The 23,095-nt window shown below is 44.7% G+C and overlaps 1 protein-coding gene across 4 annotated transcripts in view; it reads right to left on the reverse strand.

Moving 5' to 3' along the window:
- The window catches only part of NTF3 (neurotrophin 3), a 113,678-nt gene that overhangs the window by 36,265 nt on the left and 54,318 nt on the right, over positions 1–23,095 (reverse strand). The window contains exon 1 of one of the 4 annotated variants that reach the window (XM_060254219.1): positions 7,219–7,276. The exons of the other annotated variants lie outside the window; for them this stretch is intronic. The gene's annotated coding sequence lies outside the window, so the exon portion shown is untranslated. Of the gene's footprint in view, positions 1–7,218; positions 7,277–23,095 lie in introns of those variants that run through there. 4 annotated transcript variants of the gene reach the window in all.

Genomic DNA, 23,095 nt, shown 5'->3' on the forward strand with positions numbered 1-23,095 from the left:
AATCAATAGGGCAAAGATCAGTGTCCACTCCAATCAGAGTCATTGCTCAGTGGTCACAGTCCCTTTTGCCCCAGGTTATGAATTTGACTGCTTAAGGTAAAGTAAGTGGGTGTTCGGGGTTCTCCTGGTGATATTCCCCCTTATTGCCAGCAGAGATAGCCCCCTCACCCTGATCAGGTTTGGGTCCATTATTGTGAGATCCGCTGGTCGGTTCTTGCTATTCTCCTCCCCTCCTTCCGTTACTATTGAGATCTTCGCTTCGGACAGGTAATTGTATCACCCATGATCATCACTTTGATCCTGCTAATGCAAATGTCCCTATCCTATTTTCATCTCTGTATATTCCTAGTTCTTTAATGATTGTGTGAATGCTAGCGTAACTGTATGATTGTGCGATCTTTATTCTCAGTAAAAACACCTTGAATTTTAGTAACCAATCTCCTCATATTTTATTGGGTCTCTGGAAAGGCCTGACTCCCGTAAACATAGGTTTTTGATCCTGTTCTTGCCATTTGCCTATTAATTTTAATTCCCCAACTTGATCTCAGAGGCAATTTGGCTAACAGCAAGTTGGTGGGTCCTGGCAGCGTGGTACCCTTGCCTCCATCAAGGGGTCTGGTAATTCTTGGCTAGGTGGGTGGCAGTGTGAGAAAACGCTTTTTCTCAGTTGTGGCACCAAAACTCTGGAATTCTTTCCCCTTGGGGATTCATTTGCCCCCTCAATCATTGGTTTTCAGCCAGTAGATGAAGACTGCCTTGAACCATGAGAAAAAGTGGATCATAAACATTTTAATAAATAAAATGAATAACTTAATAATAAACAAAGGGTGTTTTTTAAAATTTTATTTGATGTTCCCTCTCAGACTTTCACTAACTCTTGTTCGTGTGTTTCATGAAGTTCTCTGCTTTGTAGACCCTAAGCTGGGTAGAAAGATGACTTTAAAATGTTTCATATAAAATAAAAAACAGAGGCTTTCCCCACAAGTTTCTAACAAAAACTAATTATGGGAACAGATTTTTCTCCAAAAAACATTGTAGTTGTAAGTTAAATGCATTAAGAAAGATGTTGTCAACCATAGTACCAAAATACCCAAAGAATAAGAAATTTATGCTCAAACTTTGGGAACCTGAAGACAATAAACAAAGGAAACGTTGTTCTATAGTACACTACATTTAAAGTATACAAACACTCCAAGTCAAATTTTGCAAAAAAATATACAATATAAGAAAACCAGTAAATATAAAAGGCTCAAAGGCTCAGCTATATAGAAGCAATGTCCTTGAAGTAACAGCAAAGTAGTCTTCCTCAAGGTTTTCAAAGTAAGTAGATGTCCTTGTAGAACTAATAGGTGTGTAGAAGCCTCCAAATAAACCTTAAATCACATGAAGTGATTTCCAGATGTTTATAGAGTGTTTCATAATGTAGTCCTTCCTCAGGTAAGTCTTATTCCACTCAAGGGCAATTCTCTTAATCCAATTTTTCAACACTCATACAATAAACTTCCTTTTCGGGATCCCAGTTAACAGCATCTCTTAGCTAAACAGCTTTACATAATTCAAGGCTCAGGTAATGTCCCAAGCCCTGAATTATGTAAAGCTGTACAGCTAAGAGATGCTGTTAATCGGGATCCCAAAAAGGAAGTTTATTGTATGAATGTTGCAAAATTGGATTAAGAGAATTGCCCTTGAGTGGAATAAGACTTACCTGAAGAAGGGCTACATTATGAAATGTGCTATACAGGGCTTTTTTTGAGCAGGAATGCACAGGAACACAGTTCCGGCTGGCTTGGTGTCAGGGGGTGTGGCCTGATATGCAAATGAGTTCCTGCTGGGCCTTTTCTACCAAAAAAGCCCTGGTGCTATAAACATCCGGAAATTGCATTGTGTGATCTAAGGTTTATTTGGAGGCTTCTACACACCGTATTAGTTCTACAAGGACATCTACTTACTATGAAAATCTTGAGGAAGACTATTTTGCTGTTACTTCAAAAACATTGCTTCTATACAGTTGAGCCTTTGGGATTTTTGTATTTATTGGTTATTTCTTATATTATATATCTTTTGCAAAATTTGAGTTGGAGTGTTTGTATACTTTAAATGTAGCGTACTATAGAACACAGTTTCCTTTGTTTATTGTCTTCAAGTACCCTGTGTTCCCCTTCTATTGTATCTGAGTAGTCCAAACTTTGGGATCAGCACACTCACACCAGTTTCTCAAACAGAGACAATTTATGTCAAAGGCAGGTCTCGCTCTGGCTGAGTTTGCACAAACACGAGCTGTACCACTTCATGCTGCAGATGAGGGTCTCCCACGATGGAGCATTCCTTCATACAAATAAATACCTGTACATCAAAATCTCATCCAGCTAGGGGCCAGAGGCGTGCGGAAACAGGTTTCTGCATGTGACACTCTAGCTAGATGAGGAATTTGCAAAATTTGATTAAAAGCGTTGGATGCTTGCAGTCTTCCTCAAAATCCCATTTGTGCTCCACTATTTTCTCGGTAGCCCACCCATTTATTTACAAACTGAAGCATCGGTGTTTGGGCTGCAGCTGCATGCTGTCTTGCTCAATTTGAGCAAATAAACAATGCCTGGAATGATGAAACTGGTTGCTCATAAGAAGTACCATTGGCCTCTGGCTTTCCTTGACTTGCAGCCAATGGGACTTACATAAGCAGGCCACAGAGCAACGCAGCTGAATGCCTGAAATACTTACCATCCCTGTGGGAAACTATTTTTTTTTTTAGCCCCAAAACCTTAATATCTGTGCTGTATATGAAGAGTTGAGAAAGTCTACAGACACTGAGCCCATATCCATCCATGTCCTTTTACTGTTGTTAGAAACTCTCTTTCAGGATTAGCCAGCTATAGGTGCAAACAGATATGGCATGGCTCTCCTTATCCAAGACTACTTCACATTAAAGAAAAAACGGGTCGACATCGCTACCACATATATCAATTATGGTGTCTCTGCTACAATGTTTGACATTTGTATGTCCTAGATGGAATGGAATTACACGCATCTCTCTGTCCTGGAACTGGAAAGGGTCTCACAGGCCCTCTGGTCCAACCCAGTTCAGGAAATCCAAAACTCAAGCATTCTTGGCAGGGAGGGAGGGAGAGCCCTTGTGGAGGTCTTCCAGCAGAAGATGGACAGCTGTCTTTTAGGAGTGCTCCAGCTTTGGATTTCCTGCGCTCAACAGGGAATGGGACAAGGCAGGTCCCTTTAAGCTGTATGACAGAGAGGCACATTTAGACAAATGCACAGGAAAGACTCGTCTGAGAGCTGCAAATGGATGAGATGCCAGGACACATTTTTCCTTATGTCTCTGTAAAATATGTTCCTGGCAAACTCCATAGTCTGGCCCCCTATAGAAACTTAACAGAGCACTGTAAGTCCCTTCTCCTCCAACAGACAACATGATGAAATAGCTCATAAATCCTGAGACTGGGTGATCTGTGCCACTATGGTGGTGTCTTCTGCATGCCCAGTTACTACTCAACCACATTCCTGACTGTAACCTCTAGAGAAGGCAGGAAAGCAGAGATTTTCTGGAGCTGCAGGGCAGGGAGGAAGCCTGCGACTAAAATACTGGGCGTGAATATCTGTCTCCTTGACTCTTGCCAGGTCTATGAAGCAACTGAGCTGTCAGGTGACATCATGATACTCTCTCTTTCTCTCTCTCTCTTTCAGGGTTGCCAATCCCCAGTTGGGGGCAGGGGATTCCCCTGGTTTGGAGGCCCTCCCCCCACTTCAGGGTTATCAGAAAGTGGTTCGGGGGGCAGAGCTATGTCTGCTGGGCACTCCATTATACCCAATGGAGATCAATTCCCATACAGTATAATGGAGAATTGATCTGTGGGTATCTAGGGCTGTGGGGGGGACTGTTGTTTTGAGGCAGAGGGACCAAATTTGCAGCTTAGCATCTGGTGCCTCTCCTCAACGCCCCCCCCCACACCCAAGTTTCAAAAAGACTGGACCAGCGGGTCCAATTCTATGGCTCCAAAAGAAGTTGCCCCTATCGTTCCTTATTCCAAACAGAGGGAAGGCATTTAAAAGGACTGTGTTCCCTTTAAATGTGATGGCCAGAACTCCCTTCAGAGTTCAATCATGCTTGTCACAACCTTGTTCCTGGCTCCACCTTCAGTGTCTCCTGACTCCAGCCCCAAAGTTTCCAGCTATTTCCTGAGTTGGACTTGGCAGCCCTAATGCCAAAGTGATGATCAGCATACAGCTCTCTCAGCAAGAATATCTGGCTTGTTTTGTTGCAAGGGACAAGTGGCTCTAATAGCAAACTTTATTCAAACTATATTCATACTACCTTAAAAAAGAGTTAAAATTTTGTAAAACTGGACTTGATATTCCACAGAAGCAGTTATTGATATTCCATTTGCAAATTATACATGGTCTGTATATCATATGGAAACAGAATTAAATGAAACGAGAGATTGGAAAGACCTGCCGACTGCATTTGTTGTAGTAAAAGAGTACAAATTCTGCTGGTATTTTTCCTGGAGGCTTTTATGACTTGCAGCCATCAATCAGGTCACACCCAGCAGATGACTGTTAAAGAGAAAAGTAAAAAGTCTCTCAGCTCCTCCTGAAAGCTCTGGTTTGAATCGACCCAACAGGCGTAGGGCCTGGTTCCCCTTTGCGTTTTGCTACCTGGAAAGATTACAGCCACCATCCTCTGAAAAATGTCAGCAACCTTTTCCATTCACTCCTGCAACGGGTGAGTCTGAATGTATGTAAAACTCCCAGTTAGTCGACTCTTTGGCTTTGGGTTTATACAGTTCGGACTTCTAAGCACTATACCTACCTGAGATCCCAACCCTCCTCAAACCCTATCCTCTCCAGGCTCCACCTCTCAAATATTCAGGAATTTGCCTGGAGTTGGCAATTGCTAAGTCACACTGGCTGTCATGGGGGGGGGGGGGGCTGCTGCTGAGCAGGAGCAAGCAGCAAGGCCTAGTTAAGTCATGCCAGTCAGAAGAATAATTGGGCTCCCTTTACTGACAGAGGCAACTTTGTTGGCCTAGCAACAGCCTTTAACAGCTTCCCCAGCGGCTCAATCCTCATCTGTCCTGGGGTGAAACTGAGGGAAGGAGGGAGGGAGGGAGTGACAGGAAAGAGGTGGCAGCCATGGCCTCTGAGGAAATGCTCTTGGAAGGGCCAAGCTACTTCAGCAGCCTTCAGAGGCTGCATGTGTAGGAAGGACATCTGTTTGGGCCATTGATAGGGTGGCAGAGGTCTGTTGCTGACAGCGGCCGTGACACCTTTCATGAGGCTACAGTAAAGCAGCAGGCCTTTCTGAGGCCAGTTGACAGAGAGGAGACAGAGAAGCATTGCAGATGTGTCTGTCGCTGAGGTAAGACTGTTTTGGTGGTTTGTTCAACATTCCTAGGTGTGCAGTAGGTAGGGGCGAGGGAGTGAGCCAATGGAGGGCCAGAGATGCTGAGTGGGCTGTGATGGGCCAATTATTTGTTGAGTGCATGGAATGCACACATAAGCCAATGGGGGAGCTCCATTTGGCCACCACCATAGGGGAGTTTTATACAGAGAGATAATTCTTATGTTGTTCTTTATTATTTTGTTGTATTAATTTTTCCTTTGTGAGCTGCCTTGAACAGGGTTGCCATTTCTCAGGTCCCAGCAGGACAGCCTGTGGTTTTTGGAGCTTCTCCTGCTCCAAAAACCCCAGCCCCAAATAGCGATGTCACTGTACAGTGTCTCCCAATGTGATGACATCACCGAGAGGTGACATCATTGCATCTCGGACATTCTGCAGCAATGCTCTGGTTTTGGGGCAAAAAAGCGGTTTGAGGGTGATTTTATCATAGAGTTTCCCCCCATACCAAAGCATTGTTGCAACATGTCCCTGACATGATGATGTCAGTTCCACATGATGTCATTGTGTAGTGAAGCCCTGTCCCACTACTGGAAGGGTCTCTCTTATACTATGCCAGCACATCATCAGGACCTGGCAACCCTAAGCAGCACCTTAAATTTGATTTGGAAAAAAATCAGCAGTCAATGCAGCTCTTGGGTAAGACATGTGGCCATCAGATAGTCCTGACAATAATCAGGCTGCCTCATTCCGAATCAGCTACAGTGTCCATGTTATCCTCAAGGGCAGCCCAACCTAAAGCACATTACAGTAATCCAGTCATGAAGTTACAAAAGAGTGTGACTGATCAGCTAAGTCTAAGGAGAGAGAGAGAGAGGGCACACCGGATGCCACTGACAAAAAGCTCTCTTGGGCACATTTTTAAGATTCAATATCATTCTTCAGTCTCCTTTGATGAAGGGTGGGAGATAGAAGAGAGCCTTTTCCAGGCATGGGAATGTGTAGTCAAGATCCTCGGACATCACAAGAAAGGTGATAATGAACAATCCATGGTGGGATATCACATACCTGCTTCTAGCAGAGGGTTCCTGCCAATCCTTCCTGCTTGAAAGAGCTGTTTGGGGGGTGGGTGGGAAACAGGAAAGGGGAAATGGTGTTGCAAAATGCCTTGACATCATTTCCAGCCAACAAACTGGAACCTCTCTCCTTGGAGCTCTGTGGTCAAACCATAGTGATCTGTGGGGTTGCTAGAGTAAAACTGGGATGCAGTGAAATTATTTCAGGGGTTTTGGCCAGAAATGAAGCCAAGGTCTTATAATGACACTATTTCTACCCTTCCTTGCTTCCATAGGCTCCTGTCATGGAACAAAAGGCCTGACACCCCTCGCCCATGACAAAAACATTCCTTTGACCACAACTAGCCAGGCCTGTAAGAGGAAGAAAGTGATAGTCCTCTTGTTCCTCAGCTTTCTTGGGGCCCAGGTCCCCTTTCAGACCAAACCTCATAATTTCTAGAGAATTTATAGAATGATTTCTATTAAAGGCTAAAATCATCCATGATTTACCCAAGTACCTTAGGAAGAATTGAATCCTGTTCTGAAGTCCCTGGGCTTGTTTTAATGGCTTGTTTCTTTTTCTTCTGATCATTTATTATTTTTAATTGTAACCTGCCTCAAGCAGGAGTCTGGGGAAGAGGCCAAAACTATCTCCTTAATAAATAAATAAGCTTGACCTTCTTTCCTACAGAAACTTGTGAACCTCACATTTTTATTAATGTTGTACAGATAAGCTAACGTTGGAGAGTCACAGAAGCCAAATAAAATAGAACCTTGAACATATTGGTGTTTCCAAAGATGACAATGTCTTACCCTATCTCAAGACTCCGAGGTGTTCACAAAGGGAAAGCTCTTGTTTAACGCCACCTGGCTGGAAGAAAAGCTCAGCTAGTGAGTAGGAATTGATCATATACTGGGCAAATTACACAAATGCTGTTACATAGGGAGGAAACCTCCACAATAATTTGAGGAGTTGAGATATAGTTCCTAATGCCTTCAGATCCTCTCTTTAGTTATGATATGACTTGGCCACAAACAATGAATGCTAATTCTTGGGAATCAAGAACTGATAGATTGCTTCAGCCATCTGGATAGTATGATTCCACTGAATGGAAAATGAGGCCTCCTAGGCTCTACCACTTTACAACACAGGCTGCATGACCTGCTGCAGTGCAGAAGACAAGGCGAATCTGGAGCCTATGCAGCCCAACAGTGCCACCAGGGCTGTAATCTCCAGCTTCAGGCATCACCTGATTGGACTTCAGCACATGACACCTGGACCAATCAGGATCCCTCAGGCACTATAACGCCCTGACTTGCAACCTCTTCCTTCAGTCTGCTGCGAAGGGACCGAGCTTAAGAGTGCCCTTCTTGTCTGCCTGTGACTTAATTTCTTGTCTCCAATCCTCAGACTGTCAGCTGACTCCCCACAGAGTACGGTTCTGTGGAACCCCATCAGACAAATCCTACAGCACAGCTACTACCTGCTTTTTGGTAACATAAATTTGGTAAAATAAATTTTCAGCATAGCATCTGGTGCCTCTCCTCAACCCCCCCCCCCAGCAAGTTTCAAAAAGATTGGCCTGGGGGTCGAATTCTATGAGCTCCAAAAGCAGGTACTCGTATCCATTATTTCCACTGGAGGGAAGCAGGGTGGATTTGATTTAAATCACTAGTCAGTAAGACTTGATTAAAATCATAGTTTTCTACATAAAGACTCTCTTACAGCCTGCTGCCATTATAATGACATTGACGACATTGGATTTATATTCCGCCCTCCACTCAAGAGTCTCAGAGTGGCTCACAATCTCCTTTATCTTCCTCCCCCACAACAAACACCCTGTGAGGTGGGTGGGGCTGAGAGGGCTCTCACAGCAGCTGCCCTTTCAAGGACAACCTCTGCCAAAGCTATGGCTGACCCAAGGCCATTCCAGCAGGTGCAAGTGGAGGAGTGGGGAATCAAACCCGGTTCTCCCAGATAAGAGTCTGCACATTTAACCACTACACCAAATAGGGTTGCCAATCCCCAGGGGGGGCAGGGGATCCCCTGGTTTGGAGGCCCTCCCCCCGCTTCAGGGTCGTCAGAAAGCAGGGGGAGGGGAGGGAAATATCTGCTGGGAACTGTTATTCCCTATGGAGATTTATTCTCATAGAAAATCATGGAGAATTGATCTGCGGGTATCTTGGGCTCGGGGGGGGGGCTGTTTTTTAGGGTAGAGGCACCAAATTTTTAGTATAGCATCTAGTGCCTCTCCCCAAAATACCCCCAATGTTTCAAAAAGATTGGACCACGGGATACAATTCTATGAGCCCCAAAAGAAAGTGCCCCTATCCTTCATGATTTCCTATGGAAGGAAGGAATTGAAAAGGTGTGTCGTCCCTTTAAATGTGATGGCCAAAACTCCCTTTGGAGTTCAATTATGCTTGTCACAGCCTTGATCCTGGCTCCATCCCTAATGTCTCCTGGCTCCACCCCCAAAGTCCCCAGATATTTCGTGAATTGGACTTGGCAACCCTAACACTGAACTGGCTAGTTTTCTCCTCCAGGGAAAGATAATGTGATAAACTTCGGGTTATACACACCAAAGATCAAAAGTCTTTTTTACTGCTTGCCCCTCCCTCCTCACACTTAAGTTTCTTCTTGTGCAGCTCTATTCCACTCCAAGCAATCTTTTTCTATTCATTGAACTTTTTGAAACAGCACTTAAGGAGTTGATTCTGTGTACATAGGTTTGTAGATTAAGGTCTTTTTCTCAACTCTGTACATTTTATAACATTTTTGCTATGTAGAAGAGGCATGTGATCTCTGCAGACACAAATCAGTTTTGAGAACCGCAAAACCAAGCATCTGTATTCTGTGATAATATCTTGTAGACAGAGAAACTACCCAGTAATCTTATAGAAACCTCTGGAAGAGCATGACATTGTGAATGGATTAATAGAATTTATTACCAAAATTTTTTAAAGATTGCATGAATATATAGCCTTATGCTTCAGAATTAAAAACTAATTCTTATTTCATTATTAAATAACCTTTGGATGATAATATATTTTCCTCAAAAAGCATTTTATTTTAAAAAATCCTATTTAAATTAAGAAATCTGATTTAAATAAATAAAAAAAATCCCATGTTTTGAATTTTTTTTTTAATCATTGATTTTTATCCACCCTGGAGGGAAGGCATTTGAAAGGAGTGTGGTCCCTTTAAATTTGATGGCCAAAACTCCCTTCAGAGTGTCACAACCTTGCTCCTGGCTCCACCCCCAAGGTCTCCTGACTCCACTCCCAAAGTCCCCTGATATTTCCTGAGTTGGACCTTGACAACCCTATGAAGGGAAATCTCTTTCCCAGAGAGAAGCACTGTTTTTATATGACCAGTTCTTCTAAATGAGCTTCAACCATACTGGGAAGGCAAAATTTGAGCACACATGAAACTCACTGGGGACTTCCAAGGACATTGTCCAAATGATAAAGGGAGTCAATTGAAATTCATCCAATGAATTGCAACTGACAGAGGTGACAAACACCTGCTACATAGGAACTAAAGCTAATGTGGCATTCAGGTTGGAGCAACTTCAGTCACAACATGCCTAGCTAAGGTCACAACAGGCCACCCTCAATTCAATTTGCTCAAACTTGTGACCACATTGAAACAAACTTGTAACCCTAAAGAAGACCAGTCTGGATCTCTCAGACAACCTGTAGAGCTGGAATTCTTTTTTTGGCCAGAATTTGTCCTGTGTGAGAGAACTATGCATCTGGTTACATAGCAACAGAAGCCCGGTAAAACCACCACCACCCCTCTTCACAATAGTATGCTTGTCTTCACCCTGAATTGTCTACTCCTACATCAGATCCCAGTAACTATCATGAGAGCCAGTTTGGGGTAGTGGTTAAGTGTGTGGACTCTTATCTGGAAGAACAGGGTTTGATTCCACACTCCTCCACTTGCAGCTACTGGAATAGCCTGGGGTCAGCCATAGCTCTTGTAGGAGTTGTCCTTGAAAGGGCAGCTTCTGAGAGAGCTCTCTCAGCCCCACCTACCTCACAGGGCGTCTGTTGTGGGGGGGAGGTAAAGGAGATTGTGACCGCTCTGAGACTCTGAGATTCAGAGTATAGGGCGGGATATAAATCCAGTATCTTCTTCTTCTACTACTTCCTTTAAAAAAATTGCACTGTATAAACAACAACAACAAAAACCCTGCCCGGGGTTTTCAGGTGCCCTTCCTTTTATCCTGCATTTATTTGAGTAGGGGAAAAGTGTCAGGCAACAAGGAGTCTCATGGGAGGTGGATTTTCTTTTTAAGACTCAGACGCATGGGCTGTTACATGTACAAAAAGCAGAGCTCTAAACAAATGCTGCTCAATAAGACCCCCTCCTCCTTTTAAATTACAGCTCAGTAACAGTACAGTTGGCCAGCCTACTTCCCTACATCCAATTCCACTCCAGCCAAACCATTCATCCAGCCCTTATAAAACACAACCATTAATCACAAGCCTTATAAAATTAAGTTCCAGAAGTTGCTAAATACATAATCCAGATATAAACTGTAGAGATTTTTGCCCTGTAAACTCTCTGATCGGTAATGTTTTGTTTCTCACAGTGCACCACCAGCTACCAGAAACCCCTGGACACCTGGATTTCCAACAGCCAGAGCTGCAATTCCCATGTGAAGTGCTGGTCAAGGGACACTTGGACGACAGTTGTGGATGGAATGATTTCTCTAAAATGTAAGCCTTAACTCATCTCTGATTTACCAAGTGTCTTAGCAAGAACTGAACAGAGCTTTATCGAGAAAACAGACAGAGTTCTGCCACTATCCATGTGGTGCCAAATCTATGCTGACAAACGGAGAGGAACGGTTCACGTACTGCCAATTTCAGCAGAAATCTCTCTCAGTGCCAGCTGGGAAAGCTAGCAGTTCAGAAGGCAGCTGTGGGCAAAAGCCATCCCCAAATGTCAACAGACAGCCTTGGCTTACCCTTACGAGAGAGCTGACATTCATCCAAAAGTAACAGGGGACCAAAAGGTTATGCCCCTCATCAGCCCTCAAATTACTTGAAAGGAAACTAGCAATGGACTTCAGCCCTAAATGATGGGCACTCTAGAAAATGGGACCCAAAGAATAGATGTACAACCATAATTCTATTGAAATCTCTTTCCCTATCTATGCCTTGACAGATGGTTGGCCAGGGCAGACGAGCTCTGTGATCTGCTGAGTCTTCTTTTCTGAATGGAGGCCTTTGAATGAGAAAGACAAAGCCCATCTCTTTTGTCAGTCTCTTCCCTCCTCTTTCCCTTCCTCCTCCCACCAGAAAAAGCCCCCATGACTACCAAGTCAATTCTGTAGCTTCTTCTGAGGCTTAGTGGTTAGCTGTATGTAGGGATGGGCACAGACCCAAACACCGAGCCAAAGTCTGGCCCAGACTTTGCCCAGTATGGGGCTCATGAGCCGATGTCCAGGGAAAGTGACTTCCCTGGACACTCACCCCAAGCTTTTGGGGCAGGCTCTGGATCGTGTTCAGCATGATACACACCCACACTTCCAAGTGGCATCGGGCCCTACCACTGGCATGCCTGCATTTTCTGAAAGTAATGTAAGCATCACTGACACACTTGCATTACTTCTGGGAAATGGGGGCATGGTGGGGGCAAGGCCAAACACTACCCTGAAGTGCAGAAATACATTGCTTCCGGGTAATGTGGGCACACTGGGAGTGAGGCTGCCCGAACCAGTTCTGTTCAGGTGGGGGTTTAGGCTCTGATGTTCGGTTCATGTATTCAGTCCGAGGTTGCCTGTCTCACGAGCCCCAGACTGAACCAGGATTTTCCATTTGTGCCTATCCCTAGCTGTAAGCTTACTTCTTAGACCTCCTTTCAGTCATGCTCAATAACCAGCACACAGGAGACTCTGGTAGCTCTGCTGAGATTGCCTCCAGCTTTGAGAGAGTATACGTAGAGATGAAGACCACTAAGACACACACAAAAGAACAAGCTCTAAGTGAGGGACCTCCCATACAGGCCTGAGGGGCTAAACGGAAACTAGCTCTTTGATAGTAAAGGTATACAAACATACATACATCACAAGTTCCCCTTTCCCTCCTGTGTTCCCCAGTCTGATATCACATGGATCCCTCTTATCCCATCACTGGACTTCTATAACTGAACTCAACCATACTCTTCTCTTTGAGGCATCTTTGGGACACTTTCAGAACTCTTCCATTCCAGCAGAGATCTCTTCCCTTTGTTCTCTCCCACTAAAGAGATCGAGGGTTGCCAACACCAGGTTTAGAAATTCCTGGACAGTTAGGGGTGGAGCCCAAAGAGGGCAGGCTTTGTAGAGTGACCTCACCTGGGTATAATGTCCCAGAGGCCACTCTACAAAGAAACCATTTTCTCCAGGGAAACAAATATTTGTAGTCTGGAGATCAATTGTAATTCTGGGAGATTTTCAGATTGCACCCGGGGGATCTCCTTTACCCCATAAATACAGAGATAATTATAACGACTTATACAGAATCATCAACAAAAATTTTTTACAGAGTTTTACAAACCAAAACTGCCTTAAGCCTTGGGCTGACAACTTAGGGTGGGAAAATCCTAGAGATTTGGGAGGGGAGTCTGGATAGGGCAGGGTTTGCGGAAGGGGAGAGACCTAATGCCACAGAGAGAAACTGACTAACTCTGCATGTACTTTTTTGAGCATTGGTTCCAGATGTTATGAAGTAATTGGGTCAGACTAAGGTTGACACTGAAACACGTGGTTTTTACCTAGGAAACGTGTTATCATCAATACTTCATTATATGATCATCGTGTCTTTGCTTCATTGCATAGCAGCATCGTCATGTTGATACATCACTGCATAGCAACACTGCTACTTTCACAGAGAGGTCTCCGCACCTACAAGGATACTCCAGTTATTGGAATTTTCCATTCTTGGTGGACTCTCTTAGTGACTTATGCATCTTGGCACTGGTTATCTTATTTCCGCTATGTTTTTGTAAGCGTTTACATGATTCTATGTGAATATATGCTTAGTGCTTTAAACTGCAGAACATTCTGAGGATTGATTAGCAAGTAAATTATTTTTCTGCATTAAGCTTTTGCAACTTATTGAATGTTCATAAATATTAGTGATTTATTATTGCAACTTCCAGGCGGTGGCATGAGAGCTCCTGGAGTTACAAATGATCAGGCAACAGGGAGGCAATGGTAGCTTTGGAGGGTAGACTGTATTAAATCATATTCCTGTTGAGCTCCTTCACCTCCTCAAATTCAGCCCCAAAATCTCCAGCCACAGTTGGCAGCCCCACTACAATGCCATAGCATCCACCCTCCAAAGCAACTGTTTTCTCCAGAGGAAATGAGCCGTAGAGATCAGTTGTAATTCTCAGAGTCCTCCAGGCCCCATCAGGAGGTTGCAGAATTTTACTGCAGTCCTCCAAAACCAGTGATTGGTGAAGACAAGAAGCCAAAGAGAAACAAGGCTAGCATAGTCAGCATAAGCAGACAAAAAGGCAAGGTAAGAAGTTATGCAGTAAACGTTCTTAAATTTGGGATGAAGGCCAAAAGCCTCCCAGAAAAGGCAGATTTTCAGGAGAGGGCTGAACAAAGAGAGGGAGGTTGCCTCCTATGCATGTTCTAGGGAGGGGGGAACTCAAGGCACAGGAACAGTAAACAAGCATGGCAGCTATTTAGCAGAAGAGTCTTTCTGAAGGTCACGCTGGAGGAACAAATTTGTGGGTAAAATACACAGTTGTAACAATTTTAGAAACAGCTCCCTATGTAAACGTCTCGGCTCCAATGCCTGATCCTGGATGCTTATTACAGATCGTAAACTCCTTGGAAACAGTGACCTCTCTTTGCTGATCATACTGATGTAAGGAGGCTTCTATCCTTCTGTGGGTAGAAGGTATCCCTACAAAAGATTGCTCCCAGGAACAAGTTTGGGGCACAGTGTAATCAGCAATGAGAGCAAGAGAATTCATCATGCCCCAGAGTTGGGAGCCTTGTGGAGTTGCCAGAGGCTGGGGAAGTAGGACAGTCAACACCTTGGGAGCCTCCCTCTTTAAACAAACACATCAGCAGATTTATGGTGGCTCAGCGTACCTTGGAGGAAAGCAGGGCTCAATCATGGCCACTGACTGGTTGGCTCTCTACCTCCCGTAAGGAGAGAAATTCCCATAAGCGCACAGGGTTGATCAGAGGACACCTGCACCATCAGGCCATCACTAAAAGCAGGGCTTTTTTTGTAGCAGGAACCAAAGTTCCCTCGAAGCTGTGGAGTCTTGTGAGCAAAAATTCTACTTTGTGAGCTACTGGCATTAAAATTGCGAGTTACTGGCATTAAAGTTGTGAGCTACTGCATAAATTAGTTTGCTCCAGGGCCATTTTTCCTGAGCTGAGACAAAAATGTGTGAGCTGGAGGCTTAAAAATTGTGAGCTAGCTCACATTAACTCAGAGGGAACACTGGCAGGAACTCCTTTGCGTATTAGCCTACACTTCCCTGATGTAGCCAATCCTCTAGCCAATCTAGCCTCCCTAGAACATGCATGGGAGGCAATGTAGCCAATCTTACAATCCCGGTAAGAAAAGCCCTGTAAGCTCTTGGGAGGATTGGCTACATCAGGGATGTGTTGCCTAATATGCAAAGGAGTTCCAGCTATAAAAAAAGCCCTGACTAAAAGCAACTGGCCTGAAAAGGATGACAGTTAGCTATCCTTCACAGGCTGTGAGAGAGGGAGCCACCAGGAACGGGAGGAACAAGGCGTAGGAAATCCGTCCCCTTGGAGGTACTACTGGACTCGGATCTTCCTGTTCCCTCCCTCCCTAGTTCTGAAGCCACTGTGATGTAGTCATGGCAACATCAGGAAGTAGGTCACTAAAGGGGCAGGGCAGACCCTGAGGCAGCCCCCAGAATTCAGAAAGGCTGATGAGAAAAGGTGTAATTAAGAATGTTCGGCACCGAAGGGAATTTACTGTCAACTGGAAGCTACCCTATACTTGTTTACTGCATAGCTGCTCCACTCAGTAGACAAATCATATAAATCAGTCATAAATAAAAGCTACATTTTTAAACAAAATCCCAGCCTTCGGTATTTCGGCTGATTGGTTTCAATCTGCAGCATGTTTGCACGTGCACGGTTTTGCGAAAACCGGATGCTAAGATGTTCAGCAGGTGTTTGTAGCTGTTTGGCACAAACTAAATAGACCAGGTGACCGGCTCACATCTGACTGACACCTTCTGTCACAGTAAATTCAACTGCTGAAGATGACTGTGGCAAGATTTACAACATCCATACTGCTGATAGCTGCTTATGTCATCTGGCCTCTCAGCCCAAATCCTCTTCAGGCTGTCTATTCTCCCTCCCTTATGCTACTCAAGTATCTTTGTTCCTAGGCTGCTGCCTTCTGCCAGCTCTCTTCTTGTCCACTTACTCATTTTAACATTTCCATAGGGGGAAGCTATTTCTCCATTTTCCATTTATCCACTGGAATCTCTCAGAAAACAGTCTTTGGTCTTCTATGCTCTGTCTCCTCACTGTCTTTGAGCGACTTCATCAAGTGGCTTTCAATACTAATTATATGCTGATGACATTCAGCTCTACCTTTCAACCCCCAATCTTTCTCCACCTACCCAATCTTGCATTTCCAGTTGCCTATCTGATATTTTTGTTTCAGTCTCATCACCTAATTCCACATGTCCAAGACTGAACTTCTCAGATTTCCTCCCAAGCTTTCATTTCCTCAAACACCCTCCACATCCATGGAGAACCTCACCATAGTGAAAGAATGATGCCTTGGCTTAGATACCTGCAGGGGGGTTTTTTTGTAGCAGGAACTCCTTTGCATATTAAGCAACACACTCCTAATGTAGCCAATCCTCCAAGAGCTTACAGGGCTCTTAGTACAGAGCCTGCTGTAAGATCCAGGAGGGTTGGCTACATCAGGGGTGTGTGGCCTAATATGCAAAGGAGTTCTTGCTACAAAAAAAGCCCTGGATACCTGTCTTACTCTTTGCATTCAATCGGTCAGCAACTCATGCAGTTATCTACAGCATGAGTCCTATCCATCTCCTGAACAAAAGCACTGGACCGCTATCAGTGCTATTTTGTCAACACCATTCTTTTCCTCTTTAATACCTTACCTATAAATCTTTACACTAACTTCATGTCTGTTCCTGTCTCTAGCACAGTCTTCTTAATTTTCATTTCAGAGCCCTGCATGGTCTTGTTCACCCTCATCTCTGTATGTGTGTGTATACTGACCTAGTTGTCACCTATTCTTCTGTGACATGAGGTTTTTCATACCCTCAGCTTTCCATACCCGAGCAAGCTGAGCCTCTGTAGTCTCCAAAAAGTGCTGCCTCAAAACAGCCATTTGGGTGGTTTTGTCTGCAGAACAGACCATACTTACTCATGACCTTCACATCTCCAGTTTCACTGTTTTCAACCATCTGAAGGTCTCCTGTTCTCTCAGTTGTTTCTGCCTTGCCGCTCCTTATGCCCTGAACTGCTTCCAAGACCACCTGTATGATGTCTCTCATTTCCTTCAAAACCCACCTTTTCCATAAAGTCTTTGGTCCCACTAAACCCCTTCCCTACTGAAGCTGAATCTAACTCCATGTAATATTGATGGAGCTTTTTCTCCCTACCACCACCCCTCTCTTCTCTAGTTACTGAATCCCATAACCTTGGGGCAGGGACTTACCCTTCTTATACTCTGCCAAAGCACTATGCATATTGACAGTGCTATATACATAAATAAAACCACAGATCAAAGTTCAGTATCATCTGATGTCACCTCCAACGCATAGCTTTCCAATAGAGTCAGTTCACACATTTGGCTGGAAGTCCAAGCATTTGGGATGAGTCACATGATGCATAGGAGTGTGGGCATTGACTTCTGGTGTGGAGACACTGGTCTCTGGTCCTGTGGTACTAGATATTTTTGTACTGACAGGGACATCCATTGAGGAGGGATGGTATGAAAAGTAATTATTCCATTGAGCTGGGAGTTCTCAAGCTGCCCTCGGATCCCTAGACTGACACTGAATTCAAAACAGGTACATTGGGAAGGGTTTTAGTTGCAATACAAGTGCCAGGCTTGTTTGTGACTTATGGTTAAGAGATCTGCACTGAGTCCTCCAAACAAGGTGCCTCCTCTCACCAGTCCTCACAGCAAAAGCAAAAAAGACTTGCTCTCTTCCATAGTCCATAACTCCTCCTCCTCCTAAGATGGTAAAAAATAAGCACAGAAAGTTGACTTGGGATCTCAATTTGTTGGGCTCTTCAAATATATATCCAGTCTTGCTGAGGACTGGTATCATCATGTGCTACAGTTACCAACCTCAAGGTGGGGACTTAAGAGTTCTCTCAGAATGACAACAGATCAGTGTCCCCTGGACGGAAATGGCGGCTTTGGAGGGCAAGTAGTATGGAGTCACATCCCTGCTGAGTGAGCTCCCTTCTCTCCTGGGTACCACATTCAAATTTCCAGGAATTTCCCAGGCCAATTTACCACCTTACCATGCACTGAAGTCTCCCCTCATAATTCCTTAGACCCACTTAGGAAGACTTCAACTTTGGGTGTTGGAAACTAAGCTTAAAAAAACAACTGAGTGGGTTATCCTTTATTTATAATGTATTATAATGTATTTATAAATTTGATTTTTAGACTGCCCCTCCCCATGCAGGGCTCAGGGCGGTGAGTAACAAATTCCAATAAATGCATCCATAAATCAGTTAAAACAATAAACAGTGCAAACAGTTTCAGATGTACTAAAATGTACCCTGCCCCATAGGGCAAGAGGTGAAGGAGGAGCCAGGCTAAATAAAAAGCATTGCTGTCCTCAACTGTAGGCCTGGGGGAACATCTCTGCCTTTCAGGCCCTGTGGAACTGTACTAAGTCCTGCAAGGCATGCATATCACTCAGCTGAGAGTTCCACCAGGTCAGGGGCAGGGCCAAAAAAGCCATGGCTCTGGTTGCAGACAGCTGGAAGAGGACAGCTTTCAAAAACAGGAATCAAACAACTCCCAGCTCTGATCATGAATGATGCTTCTGGGTTGCTTTTCCTCTCCATTCACCACACACTGCATCATGTTAGCAAGGAAAGTGCTTCCAAGCTCGAAAGTTCTCTCATCTTGCCTCAACGCTGAATTGCCTCTCTTCCCATTAAAAACAACAGGCCCATTCCTGTAGAGTGCTGAAAAGTATTTAACTTCCAACTGGCTTCAATGGGAGACAAGAAAATTCAGACCATTCCAGTACCAAAGGCCTCTAAATAGTGCTGTTCCCCAGAGAACTGGGGGATGTACCATAATGATTTATATTATGTCCTCTTGACAAAACTATATTGAGATAAAAAATACGTGCTACTCTCACTGATTCCTGACTTATAAGGAGTGTCCCACAAGCCGCAAGGATTCTCGGTTTCTCTTTTGACTGGTTTTTGGACAGAAAGCACATCCCAGTAATTCATAGCTCACTTAGGCTCCTCATATAGCAATGGGAGAAATGTTTAGTTTTTCATTTTTTAGTGGTGATGCAGACCATGCTGTGGTTCGTCCAGCACAGCACTCCCATCATGAGAATCTGGACTTGACCCGAAAGCTGTAAATCAAGCTCTAAATACGGTGGTCGTTGGAGTCTGTTAAATCTTTACTTCTCACTTGTTACTATCAAAGACATCCCACATGCATTGCTGCTGCCCAAGTCATATTTCATTGGCCACAGCTGGAGTTTGCTAACAACAAGTGCAGCACTGGAGCTGCTCTTGACTTTGGAATTGTGTTGGAAAGCTTGATGGGAAAGAGTAGGAATCTGACCTTTGTCCAACCAACCTGCTCTTGCTAATGCTACATGGAGACCCTGTGAACCTGAGAGGGTCCCCAAAGATGGTCCTAGAAAGTAGCCTTAGCAAAAAGTTTGCAGGTTTCTTAGTACACTGGAATTGGAGGAACAAAGGATGAGTCAAAACAAAACACGTAATTAATGAGCAATTAAGGCAGAGGTTCCCAGACATTGATGCGCCATGAGAAGAACTGAAGTGTGCCTTGGAAAAAATAACACCACACTGGATGCTTGTTGGCTGTAGGAAGCCTCCAATTAGCATTAATGTCTAATTTTTCTATCCATATGCGCCATGACATCATCCTGAGGGGCCAAAGAAGAGATTTCATGATACAGCCTTGCCATTATACCTGATTGGCATGGAGGAATCCAAAAACACCATTCTCCAGAAAGCAGGGTCCCATCTAGGACTGTCAACCTCCAGGAGGGACCTAGGGGATCTCCTGGAATTACGAGTGATATCCAGACTACAGAGTTCTGTTCCCCTGGAGAAAATGGCTGATTTAAAAAGTGGAATCCTATAACATTATGTCTTGCTGAGGTCCCTCCCCTCCCCAAACCCTGCTGTCTCCAGATGCCACCCCAAAATCTCTAGAAATTTCTGACCTTGGATTTGGAAATCCTAGTCCCTTCCCTGTCTACATGGTAGGGTTGACATTCCCTAGTTGGGGGCAGGGGATCCCCTGATTTTGCAGGCTCTTGCCCTCTCAAGCCAGCTGCCCGGTAGGAGGAAATCCCACCCCCCAACAGTGACATTGCCAGAAATAAATGCAGCATGCCTACATTGCCCAAAAGTGACATAGGCACACTGGTGATGTGTTTGTGTGTGTGGGGGGGGGGGGTGACAGCTCTGGTTTTGAGGCAAAACTCTATGATTTAAGGCTTATTTTACCATAGAATTCTGCCCCAAAACCAGAGTGCCACCCCCCGCCCCATGTCACTGGCTTGCCCACATCACTTCTGGGTGACACTGGCACAGCGTGTGATGTCACTTCCACTGATGTTGGTATATCATGCAATTACACTTTCAATTCCTGGAACAACCCCTCCCACCCCCAACCCCCTGCCAGCTGCATTCTACTGATCTGCCTAACCCAGTGTGATCTGAATGGACATGGGAGTGACGTTCCAGGGTCTCAGGTCCTACTACCTGGAATCATTTAACTGATGATGCTGGCAATGAACCTAAGACTTTTCTGCATGCAAAAGCACATGTCCTGTCACTAAGCTATGGTAATTAGGGTTTGTAGAATCTTTCAGGATCAAGTGCCGTGTTCTACTGGAGAAAGTTTTCCTTCCAGACGTTTCGTTCTCAGCTGCGGAGAACATCCTCAGTGGCGTTGCAGCCGGAGCAGGCGCTCAGACCTTCTTGGCTGCTGTGCATTGAGTGGGGCCAGGGCTGCTGGAGAGCTGCTATTTGTAGGCTGGAGGGGGTGTGATGAAAGGGCAATTGTTTTGTGGATGTGCCCATTGTTTGGTGGGGCTTCCTGGAAGGGTAGTGATAAGGAAACTAGCTGTTGAATGTGACCATTGTTCTGTGTTAATTGCTGGGAAGGTTGGAAGGGGTTTGAAGATAAGGAAGATGGTTGTTGACTGTGCTGATTGTTCTGTGGAATTTGCTGGTTGTTCTGAGACTTTCTGCAATTTATAGTCTGTAGGGTGTTTTGCAGAGCTGGGTACCAAGATTGGTGGATGAAAATGCCTTCTTCCTTTCTGTTAAAATTGTGCTGGTGTTTGTAAATCTCAATAGCTTCTCTGTTCAGGCGAGTATGATAATGTGAGACCGTAGAAAGGACTTCAGTTCTTTCAAAGTGGATGACGTGGTCTCCTTCTTGAAGTGCATGTTCAGCTACAGCTGATTTTTCTGGCTGAAACAAGCGACAGTGTCTCTTGTGTTCGGTGAGACGGGTGTTGATACTGCGTTGGGTAGTGCCAATGTAGACTGCACCACAGGAGCAGGGTATTTTGTAGACTCCAGGGGTTGAAAGTGGATCTCTCATATCTTTGGCCGAGCGCAGCATGTGGCGGATCTGTTGTGTGGGCTTGAAGACTGTGTCAACATTATGGCGTTTGAGAATTTTGCCAATGCGGTCGGTGACAGATTTTATGTAGGGCAGGAAGGCTGTACCCACATTTGTGTGTGGCTCGGGATTTGGTGTGGATGGTCTCCTGGGATGGAGGGCTCTACTAATTTCTTGTTGGGAGTATCCATTGGCCTGCAGTGACTGTTTGAGGTGGTGTAGTTCCTGTTGGAGTTGGCTTGGTTCACAGATGCGTGATGCACGGTGAATGAGGGTTTTTACAACTGTACGTTTTTGGCGAGGATGATGATTGGAATTCTTATTTAGATAGCGATCGGTGTGTGTGGGTTTCCTGAATACAGTGTGGCCGAGTTTTCCGTCATCTTTCCTGGTAATGAGAACGTCAAGAAAGGCAAGTTGACCATTGTTTTCTTTCTCCACGGTGAACTGGATACGAGGATGGACTGAATTCAGATGAAGGAGAAAGTTATTCAAAGCAGCCTCTCCATGATTCCAGGAAGCCCCACCAGGAAGCCCCTTCCAGGAAGCCCCACCAAACAATGGGCACATCCACAAAACAATTGCCCTTTCATCACACCCCCTCCAGCCTACAAATAGCAGCTCTCCAGCAGCCCTGGCCCCACTCAATGCACAGCAGCCAAGAAGGTCTGAGCGCCTGAGGATGTTCTCTGCAGCTGAGAACGAAACGTCTGGAAGGAAAACTTTCTCCAGTAGAACACGGCACTTGATCCCGAAAGATTCTACAAACCCTAATGATGTTACCAGCCGTGAAAACCTGAATTCTTTGATAAGCTATGGTACTTTGATACTCTTCACATGCATAATTTCTGCAATCCCTAGAATAACCTAGCAGGGAAGGGCAGCCCCCCCCCTCCACTTTGAGCAATGAGGAGCAAATTCTGACACAGAGGAAGACCCAACATGAGATGGATTGACTCCATCAATTAAGCCATGCCCCTCCAGTCTGCAAGGCATCAGCAGGGCTATTAATAATAGAATGCTTGGGAGGACATTAATTCATAGAGTTGTCCTGGCAGAAGTGACTTGACGGCACTTAACACACACAGTTTATTGTATTGTTTATGCGTTATACCATTTGTTTACTGTTTTAACATTTTGGAATCTGCCTTGAATCTTGGCAAGAAAATCAGTAAAATAAGTGAATAGACAAAAAAAAAAACCTGTAACAAAAATGGCCTAGCCAGCTCTTACACTTTTAACAGCAGCTTCATGTGCAGAAGATCTACCACTACCAGTGGGTGACCTGCTCGTGCCTGCACACCTGTCAATGACACAGCTACAGTGGCCAGTGGGAAAGTCTGCCGTCCTTGATTTTGGCTGGTTGTTGGAGAGACATTTTCACCCTGGGTAGAGATGACTTTACCTTTTGTATCCTTACATTGCATATTTTGTGCTGTCTGAAAGACTGCTAATCCTACCCATCGAACATTTGTTGTTTCTTTTTCTGACATCTTACAGTCACTTCCATTCAAGCCGCTTTTCTGCGGGCAAGGACAGAGATATGGGTCCCTCCGTCTTTTTTCTTCCAAAGAAGAAAAACAGCTGGGGGATATTTTAAGCTGCTGAAAGGGTTACACAACCATTTCCCCAAAGTGGCTCCACTCAGCCTGAATCTACCCATGCCAACGTTCCATTTTTAACACACTATCAAAGCCATTAAATGCTTCAGGTTGGTCCTCTGTCCTGAGGTCTTCCACTATGTTCTCTGCCATCCTGAGGACTCGGAGACCCCAACTTTGCCTCCCTTGAGATCTAAGACAGCTTTCACAAG

The sequence above is a fragment of the Heteronotia binoei genome, chromosome 14 (genome assembly GCF_032191835.1).
Source record: "Heteronotia binoei isolate CCM8104 ecotype False Entrance Well chromosome 14, APGP_CSIRO_Hbin_v1, whole genome shotgun sequence".
NCBI lineage: Eukaryota > Metazoa > Chordata > Lepidosauria > Squamata > Gekkonidae > Heteronotia > Heteronotia binoei.